This window comes from Triticum urartu, chromosome 1A (genome assembly GCF_056163025.1).
Source record: "Triticum urartu cultivar PI428250 chromosome 1A, HENAU_Tu73, whole genome shotgun sequence".
In the NCBI taxonomy this organism is placed as follows: Eukaryota; Viridiplantae; Streptophyta; class Magnoliopsida; order Poales; family Poaceae; genus Triticum; species Triticum urartu.
The window spans coordinates 373,312,807-373,323,022 of record NC_141873.1 but is presented as its reverse complement, the minus strand read 5'-3'; the positions used below and the strand labels follow the sequence as shown (position 1 = coordinate 373,323,022).

At 43.3% G+C, this 10,216-nt stretch overlaps 1 non-coding gene across 1 annotated transcript; it reads right to left on the bottom strand.

Annotated features, from left to right (window-relative positions):
* Positions 1-7,501: 7,501 nt before the first annotated feature.
* LOC125533271 (small nucleolar RNA R71) lies at positions 7,502-7,608 on the bottom strand. The gene has a single exon (XR_007294201.2). It is a non-coding gene; the product is annotated as a small nucleolar RNA R71 (small nucleolar RNA).
* Positions 7,609-10,216: the final 2,608 nt, after the last annotated feature.

Here is a 10,216-nt window from a genome sequence, read left to right as displayed (position 1 = left end):
CTACTTCCCCTTCAAAATGTGTACTATCGACCCTCGAAGACCCGTGGACGCCAAGTTCCTTGTCTTGACCCCGAACACCTACGGAGTGTGAACATCTACGAAGCGAGAACGACTACTTCCACTACCGCTGTCGCGAGAACGCCTACTTCCCTCTACGAACTTGATCCGTTCCGATAATGCACGCTTCGAAAGGTATAACCATCGAGACGATGGTCCGTGGACCGAATGCATGTGTGATGTATGAGATGATCGTGGTTGCACCGTGTCCGAGTTGTTCTTTGCGAGTTCCTCGTTGCCTTGCCATCGACATGTGGGAACCTGGTATCCGGGAGCACCCCATCATCTTGCATGGCACGCTCACACCCACTTCCTTTTGCACCGGTATCCCTGTGAGCCACCGGATCACCGATATGTTGCTGTGGCATCATTTTCAGTTTCGTTGTCGTGGCACCCCTTTCGTTTCTGCCACGATGACAAAATGCTTCATATCATGCTCTTGTCAACTTTTAATAAAAATTGCATAAAACATGCACATGTCATCCGCATCATGTTAACAACATCAATAATGTTTAAATTGTTGTTTGCTTCAATTGCTATATGCATGTGGGGGGTTTACCGGAAAGGTTATTTATTGTTTCCGGCCTCATTTAGAATGCCTAACTGTGTAGTTTACTTTTGTCTCACCTCTTGCCATGTTTAATAACATTTAATATTGTTGGGTACCTAACCGAGAGTGAACTAAATAATTGATGTGGTGTTCCGTCAATATGCAACTCATTGCATATTGAGCTCCACTTAACTTGTAGTTTTGGTTGTGCACTTTGTCATGCCATGCATATTTAAACCGGACATGCATCATAATTGATTGTGCACCATGTCATGTTGATGTGATGGTTGTTTACTATGTTGTTTGCTTCTTTCCAGTGTTTCTCCTTCAGGTTAGTTCTGATAACGTCGCGTTTGTGAGGATCCGTTCGACTATGTCCGCTTGTCTTCTTCATGGACTCGTTCTTCTTCCTTGTGGGATCTCAGGCAAGATGACCATACCCTCGAAATCACTTCTATCTTTGCTTGCTAGTTGCTCGCTCTTTTTTATGCCGCGATACCTACCACTTGCTTTATCATGCCTCCCATTTTGCCATGTCAAGCCTCTAACCCACCTTTCTTAGCAAACCGTTGTTTGGCTATGTTACCGCTTTGCTCAGCCCCTCCTATAGCGTTGCTAGTTGCAGGTGAAGATTGAAGTTTGTTCCATGTTGGAACATGGTTATTGTTGGGATATCACAATATCTCTTATTTAACTAATGCATCTATATACTTGGTAAAGGGTGGAAGGCTCGGCCTTATGCCTAGTGTTTTGTTCCACTCTTGCTACCCTAGTTTCCGTCATACTGGTGCTATGTTCCTTGATTTTACATTCCTTACGCGGTTGGGTTATAATGGGAACCCCTTGGGATATAACATGTCCAAGGAATCCAACTTCCTTCAACCAAAACTCACATTTGCTGAACTTGGCATACAACTGATGTTCCCTAAATTTCTCAAGAACTAAACGCAAATGCTCCTTGTGCTCCTCTTCATTCTTTGAGTATACCATTATATCATCAATGAACACCACAACAAACTTATCCAAATATTCCATGAACACCTTGTTCATCATGATCATGAAATAGGCAGGGGCGTTAGTCAGTCCAAATGACATGACCGTATACTCATATAACCCGTACCTTGTGGTAAATGCGGTTTTAGGTGTATCCTTCTCCCAGATCTTTAGCTGGTGATATCCTGATCGTAGATCGATCTTCGAAAACACCGTAGCTCCTTGCAACTAGTCAAACGAATCATTGATCATCGACAGTGGGTATTTGTTCTTGATCGTCACCTCATTCAACGCACGATAATCAACAACCATCCTTAGAGACTTATCCTTCTTCTCAACCAAAAGCACTGGGGCTCCCCATGGTGATGAGCTCCATCGGATGTAACCTTTCTCCAATAACTCCTTGATCTTCTTCTTAATCTCCTCCAGATCATTTGCGGGCATCCGGTAGGGTCTCTTTGATATCGGCCCTGTACCTGGCAATAGCTCTATCAAAAACTCGATGTCTTGATCCGGTGGCATGCCTGGTAACTCCTCTGGAAAAACATCTGGGTAATCCTTCACTACAGGCACTTCCTCCTGAACAACTCCCGTGAGGGTATTTACTTGGCTCCTCCTAGGCACATGCCTAGATACATACTTGATCCTTTTTCCCTCCAAGGTGGTGAGATAAATCGACTTACTAGCACAGTCAGTGCTTCCTCCATACTTTGACATCCAGTCCATGCCTAATATCACATCCAATCCTTGTGACTCCAAAATTATTAGGTCTGACGGGAAAACATGGCTACCAATGGTTAAGGGTATCCGGTCGCACCATCGGCTAGCCATATACTCTGTTCCAGGTGAACTTACTAACAGAGGGGTCCTAAGGGCTTGGGCTGGTAGTTTAAACTTATCAATCAATCCCCTTTGATATGTATGAATGTGATGCACCAGTATCAAAAAGAACAAGGGTAGTAAAATACTTAACCAAAAACTTACCGATAACTGCGACTGGCTGCCCTTCAACCTCCTCCACGTTAACATGGTTCACTTGTCCTTTGTTGGATGGATTGGGCTTCTTCCCAGCACTCCCATTACCGTTTCCATTCTTCGCTTCAGGGCACTCCGTGGCATAGTGTCCAGTCTTCCCGCACTTGAAGCAAGTAATGTGACTTAGGTCTCTCTTGGCGGGTGTGGCTGGATTGGAGCGGTTCTGATTGTTGCTTGTTCCATTCCCAGTCCCATTCTTGGAACCATTGTGGTTATGCGAACTTCCTCCGTTGTGGTTCTGACCTCCATGGTTATGAACAAGTCCTCCAGAGTTCGGGGTTAGACGAGGCTTCTGCTGAGCTCCTGAGTTGTACCTTCCTTGTCCATACTTCCTTTTGCGGCTCTCAATTTGTTGTTGCTTCCCCTCAATCATAAGAACCTTGTCTACCAACTCCTGGTAGTTGTTAAATGTTGCCACCATCAATTGCATGCTCATCTCATCATTCAGCCCTTCCATAAACTTCTCCTGCTTCGCGGCATCTGTGGCCACATCGTCAGGGGCATAACGAGACATCTTACTAAATTCATCCACGTACTGCCCCACAGTATGGTTCCCTTGGCGCAAGTTGCGAAACTCACGCTTCTTCATGCTCATCACTCCCGTTGAGACATGGGTAGTGCGGAATGCTTGCTGAAATTGATCCCATGTGACAGTGGCTATAGGGTAGGTGATAGTGTAATTCTCCCACCATGAGGCTGCTGGTCCATCCAACTGATGTGCGGCGAAACACACCTTCTCAGAATCTGTACATCCTGCAGTGGTTGACTCCCTCCCAATCCTGCGGAGCCAATCATCTGCCACTATTGGCTCGGTGCTACTGGAAAACACCGGCGGCTGCAACCTTAGAAACGGGCTAAGTTGTGAACAGGTGGTGGTGGAGGTGGGTTGTTGTTGTTGTTGCCTTGGTTCTGAACTAACAACTGCATCAGTGTATTCTGCTGTTGGATCAACTGAGTGAGCTCCGGTGGGAAGGTAAATCCGGGGTCACGTCTTGGAGGCATCTGAGGGTCTAGAGGGAAGAGAATAGAATAGAATGAGGTCTAGTGAGAGAAACACTACCCATATGCACATGAGACAAACACAGTCATATCACTCAATCAATCAAACAAGGGCATACAATCGATCTAACTATCGTTACAAAAGTGCTCGGACTATACTATATACATGGTGGAATACTACTACTGATGTGGCGGTCTACTAGAAATATTGATCGGTTGAAGACTCCATGATGTCTGCTCCAGCTTCGTCTTCATAGTCATCATCACTACCGTCGGGGTCCGAGTCGGTGTCGTCGATGATGATGTAGTCCTCAGAACGAATCTCCTTGGGTTCATCGTCTTCTCCTCCTGGCGCGGGGTCTCCCATGAAGACTCCTAGCTTCCTTTCCAGATCGTCATTCTTCTCCACTAGTACGATGATTTCCTCCTCATAATCTTCGCGAGTAGCCTTGAGTTCTTCCTCCAGTTCCGTGATTCTTGTCATCGCCTTCTTCAGATTTATCATGCCTACGCACATCTGGTTCTCCTGGCGACGAATGTGCTGGTTTAACTCCTGGATGAAAGCTGCGATTGATCTATCCTTCCTGGTGCTGATCATCTCCCATTGCTCATCTCGGCGCCCACAAATCTGGTAGATAGTATCCTTAAGCTCCTTATGGTAAACTTCTCCAATGCGTCCCATGGTGATGTGGGCCGCCATACTCTTTCCTAAACTCCAGGTTGGTGCATCAAAGGAAAACTCTATGGGCTTAGTGACTGGTGCGAATGTCCTTCCTGGAACTTGAACTTGAATCATCCATCTCTCCTCTACTGGTAAAGTGGCGTTGTAAGTCCCGGTGAAGCTTGGTATTCCAATGTTCAGGTACTTAGTGACTTCCTTCAAGTGTCGTCCAAAAGGTTCTTCTTCATCCGGTTGTGCAAACTTGTTCCTTGCATCCGCCATCCTAAAGAGTAGAAGATGGAGAGGAGTCAGAAATGAGAAGAGAGTAGTGATCTAGGGCTTTAGCTTAGTGGTCGTGTCCTACACTCAGCGTGTCCTCTGATACCATCTTGTAGCGACCTGACCTCAAACGGTCAAGTCTCTGTGCTTCAGTGTCATCCCTGGATCGGTAATGCTGACACACACAGTACTCGAAGGATTTATAATAGAGTAGCAATCACACACTTATTACATTGAATGTCTCAAAAGAGAACTTATGACAATAAAATATGGCTTAGGGCCATCTAATACGATAACAACAGAAGGCTTGGAAGATAAAGTGAGTCCGTCAACTCCAACGGCATAGCTGAGCTGCACGGCAACGACCTAACGAACCTTACTCCCCGTCTGAAAAGTCTGCAACATAATACGTTGCAGCCCGAAAACGGATCAGCACATGGAATATGCTGGCAATATAACACAGTAGAGCAAGAACTGAATAATGCTATCACTACATGCATATTTGGCTGGTGGAAAGGCTCTATGGTTATAGTTTTGCGAAAAGCCAATTTTTTCCTACAACAAAGGAATAGATTTTATTTAACTATCATGGTAGTTGAAATATCATTGAGAAGGTTCCTCCAACTCAATCCCAATTAAAAGTAATTATCACCCCAACAATATTAAATTAGATTGATGAGATACATATGATAATCCAAGTACTAGATAGTCAAGATGTCCATAACCGGGGACACGGCTAACCATGATTAGATTGTACACTCTGCAGAGGTTTGCGCACTTTTCCGCACAAGACTCGATCTCCTCCATTGGATTTCTGATAGCACATTCATTCATATTGTATTTCAAGCCATAACAAATCAAACCTTGGACCACAGTTTTTACTTATAAAGTATTCATTCTTATTGAAATATTCTTATTATGATATTTTTACAACACTTATTCATAGCTTGTAGGACTGGTGCGTTTAGGCACCTAAACTTCATCGAAAGTGTTTATAACCTTCAAGCTGGGGATCATCTTGTGCGAAAAGTTAGAACTAGAAGGGGCAAGCTGAAAAGAACCTACGCACCTAGTCAGACAAAGAAGAGCAGATGTCTGCTTGGGTGCGTGAGAAGGGGTTGGTCTGGCGCGACCAGCGAGAGGCATATCTGATCCCACGCGCAAGGCCACAAGAAAGAAGAGGAGTTGAGGGTGTCGAAGGAAAGAAAAGGATCAGACCGACTACCTTTTTCTCCCCAACTCCTCACTGCCTTCCACGACTCACCTACCACCAGATCGAATCAGGCAAGAAAAGGGGGGTCGAGGGAAGGAAGAAGAAGAGGAGATCGGAGGCCGTTCCACCTTGCTGCCGCCCCTGATCGCCAACCTGCTGCTCTCCAACTCCTCGCTACCTTACACCACTCAACCACCACCAGATCGAAGCAGGGGATTGAGGGGAACGAGCAGAAGAACCAGATCGAAGGAGAGAAAGGGAGAAGAGGTCACCGGGAGATTGGTGGAGACGCCCGATCCACCACTTCTCTCCAACGACGACGCCAACCTGCTGCACTTCCTCGTCTTCAACCTCAAGAAACGGAGCTGTGGATCCTCTCCAACGACCCCTTGCTGATCCTCTCCAACTTGGCTTCGCTGATCGTCTTCGTCCCTGCTGCTCTCCTTCACCCACAACATCTACAGCCCAGGAGACAACTCTATATCTCTTTTCTCTTACTGTAGTTTTCTGAATTTTTGCTCTGAATATTCTGTAGCTTGTAATCTGAATCTCAGTTAACTGTTGATGTGTCCGTGAGAAAACTAGGTGGTTCAACTTGTAATATTGTTCTGCTACCTGTGATGTTTGAGATAGTTCCATCATCTACTCTATGCTACTGATAATATGTTCAGTTCGTACTTGTCATGTGTTAGTTAGTATTCTGTTACTGTATGTGTGAGATCCCTTATGTGTTCGTTCTTGCTGAATTGTTGTTGCACTTGCTGGATATTAAGTTAGTTGTTATACTCCTGTGAGCTGCTGTCTCTTTTATTGGTTGCTTGAGTTGTGTGTGATGTCTGAACCATTTACCTTTGCTGCATATTATTTTTGTTTTACCTTGCTCTAGTAATTGCTTGTTGTCACTACTGTTTGATTCATCTGTCCGGTTGTTCTGAATGTTTCGAGTGTGTGCTTCGAAGTTCTAGATCCCTATGGAGAACACGACATCCGTAGTTTGGGCGTAAAAACCCTGCTATATTACAAACGATCATTTTGGCGCCGTTGCCGGGGATTTAAATTTCATTAGCACATTAGTAGAAGCAGATCAGAATTTATTTTAGGTCGATTATGTAGTATTGCTGGCAACTAACAATTTCCTAACATTGGCTGCAGTTTTGAGAGAAACTAGCATGTGTCAATTTCAGGAACTTTTACAGGAAATTGTCTTATGCTTCATCCTGAATATTCACTAGAGCCATTTGATCCAGAAATTGAAAGGACTTTATTGAGAAGAAGAAGAGAGAATCAAACACGGTTTGAAGTTGCTGAATCTTTGCAAGATCGAGAAGAAGAAAAGATGCCTGATCCAGTACCTTTGCTGAGGGACTTGTGGATCCCAAGAGATCATGGGATACCAGGAGAAATGGTGCAACCAATTATTCAGGCGAACAATTTTGAATTGAAGCCTGCTCTGATTAACATGGTACAACAGTCCAGATTTGGTGGGACAGCTTTAGAAGACCCTCATGAGCATATCAGGACTTTCTTGGAGTATTGTAACACCCTCAAGCAAAATGGAGTTTCACCGAGTGCTATCAGATTATCACTATTCCCATTTTCCTTAAGAGATGGAGCAAGAGTATGGCTTCACTCATTGCCTGAACATCTGAAGGATACTTGGGAGACTTTACTGCAGACATTTCTTGAGAGATACTTTCCACCAACAAAAGCTGCTGAATACAGGGACAAGTTAACAAGGTTTACTCAATATGATGGAGAAAGTTTGTATGAGGCATGGCAAAGATTCAACTCTTTAATCAGAATGTGTCCTCATCATGGTTTAGAAAGATGGCTGGTGTTACAAACCTTTTACAAAGGACTGTCCACTCAAACCAGAGCTTTTGTCGATTCTGCTGCTGGAGGAGGAATCATGAACAAAACCCTTGATGAAGCATTTGCATTGATTGAAAGCATGGCGTCCCATCATTTCCAATGGTCAAGTGAAAGAGCAATAGCACCGCCACATCCTGGTGTGTATAATGTGTCTGCAAATGATAGCATGGCGGCTCAGATTGACATCTTGAACAAGAAGATGGATAATATCATGTCAAATTGCATCGGTACCTCCGTAGCTTCAGTAAGTGTGCCTCAAATGTGTGATGTATGTGGCCAAGAAGGTCATCCTTCAACAGAATGTACCTTCTATTCAGCAATTGGATCATCGGTTTCAGAAGTAAGTTATGCTCAAGGTCAAGGTACATTCTCAAATAGCTATAATCCTTCTTGGAGGAACCATCCAAACTTGTCGTACAAGAACAATCAGTCATATGCAAGTGGATCGACAGTACAAGGAAATCGACCACCAAATCATCCAAGTCAATTTGAAGTGCCGAGGCAGAATGAACAACAAAATGTTCAGTCAAATGGAATGGAGGAAATCATGAAGATGCAGTTGGAATTAATGAACAAGATGGCAAATGAAGTTAATGGCTTAAAAGATTCTGTTAAGATGCTTGTGAGCAAAATGGATAGTATGGTGGGAGAAAATGAAGCAAGGCTGCCTGCTCAACCAATTCCAAACCCGAAAGCTCACTGTGGGGCGATATCTTCAGTTGATGCAGTGACTATAAGGAGTGGAGCCATGACAAGACCATTACTTCCTATTCCGAAGACATATGTGCCTCCTGCTATGAGGCCAAGTTCATCCGGAACTTCACCTTCAACATCATTAGAGAAAATAAAGGAGAAAGAAGTTGATAATCGAATTGAAACTGAAGTCAAATTTCCTGGTTTTCAAACAAGAGTTGAGCCTTTGCTAGAGGAAGCAATAACAACCAACAACATTCCCTTTCCTGAGAGGTTCAACAAACCCAAAGATGACAAGCAATTTGCCAAATTTTTGGAAACTATGAAAGGAGTTCAGATTACTATTCCTATTCTTGAAGTTGTCTTGCATGTTCCGATGTATGCCAAATATTTCAAGGAATTATTAACAAAGAAAAGAAGCATGTCTGAGCCAGAAGTTGTAACTCTATCAAAGGAATGCAGTGCAATAATTCAGAATTCCATGCCTGAAAAATTGGATGATCCAGGAAGTTTTTGTGTACCATGTGTGATTGGAAACAAAACTTACAGTGATCTATGTGACTTGGGCTCAAGTGTTAGTGTGTTACCACATTCAGTTAGCAAAAGGATGTTCTTGGGAGAATTAAATCCAACATCCATAACTCTTCAGTTAGCCGACAGAACATACAGGAGACCTGTTGGAATTCTTGAGGATGTTCCAATCAAAGTTGGGAAGTTTGCTTATCCGGTTGACTTTGTAGTGCTAGATATGGAGGACAAGAGTGAGGCTGTGATTCTTGGAAGACCATTTTTGGCCACAGCTGGTGCACTTATTGATGTCGAAGAAGCTAAATTGAGCTTGAGGTTTGGAAATGAAAAGGTGGAGTTTGACATGAAGCATGCAACACATGTTTCGCAAGGAGAAGAACACTGCTACAGAATTGATACATTACAGAAATGTGTGGAAGAAGGTTATGAAGAGAGGTATGGAAGAAATTATGGTGAAGTAGTTGAGGAGGATAATAGTGAAATTAGATATGAGGAAATCAGACCTGTGAGCATGTTGGAAAGGAGTGCAAGGTCATTAGAGAAGATGCAACCAAGGCAAATAGAAATGAAACAACTTCCAGAAAGTTTGAAGTATGTATTCTTGGACAATGAAAACCAGTGGCCAATTATCGTAAACAGTGAGTTGACGGAAATGCAAATAAAAGGGCTTCAAGCAGTTTTGCAAAAGTACAAAGATGTTATTGGATATTCGATTGATGATATGAAAGGGATAAATCCTGCTGTCTGCTCTCACAGGATTTACTTGAAAGAAAGTAGTGTGCCAATTAGAGAAAGTCAAAGAAGGTTAAATCCCCATCTACAAGAGTTTGTCAAAAAGGAGATTCTTAAATTGCTCTCTGCTGATATCATATACCCAATTTCAGACAGCGAGTGGGTGAGCCCCATTCATATGGTGCCCAAAAAAGGAGGAATAACTGTCATTGAAAACGAACAAGGGCAAACGATTCCTAGTAGGACTGTCACAGGGTGGAGAATGGTCAATGATTTCAGAAAATTAGATGAAGTAACAAGGAAGGACCATTTTCCTTTACCTTTTATTGACCAAATGCTAGAAAGGCTTGTTGGGCATGAATATTTCTGCTGCTTAGATGGGTATTCAGGATTCTTGCAAATCCCAATTCACCCGGATGATCAAGATAAAACAACTTTCACTTGCCCATATAGAACATTTGCTTACAAAAGACTAGCTTATGGACTTTGTAATGCACCCCCAACATTTCAAAGATTTGTACTCTCTATATTCTCTGATATGATAGGAATCAAAGTGGAGGTGTTCATAGATGATATTACAGTCGTTGGAAAAAGTTATGAAGAT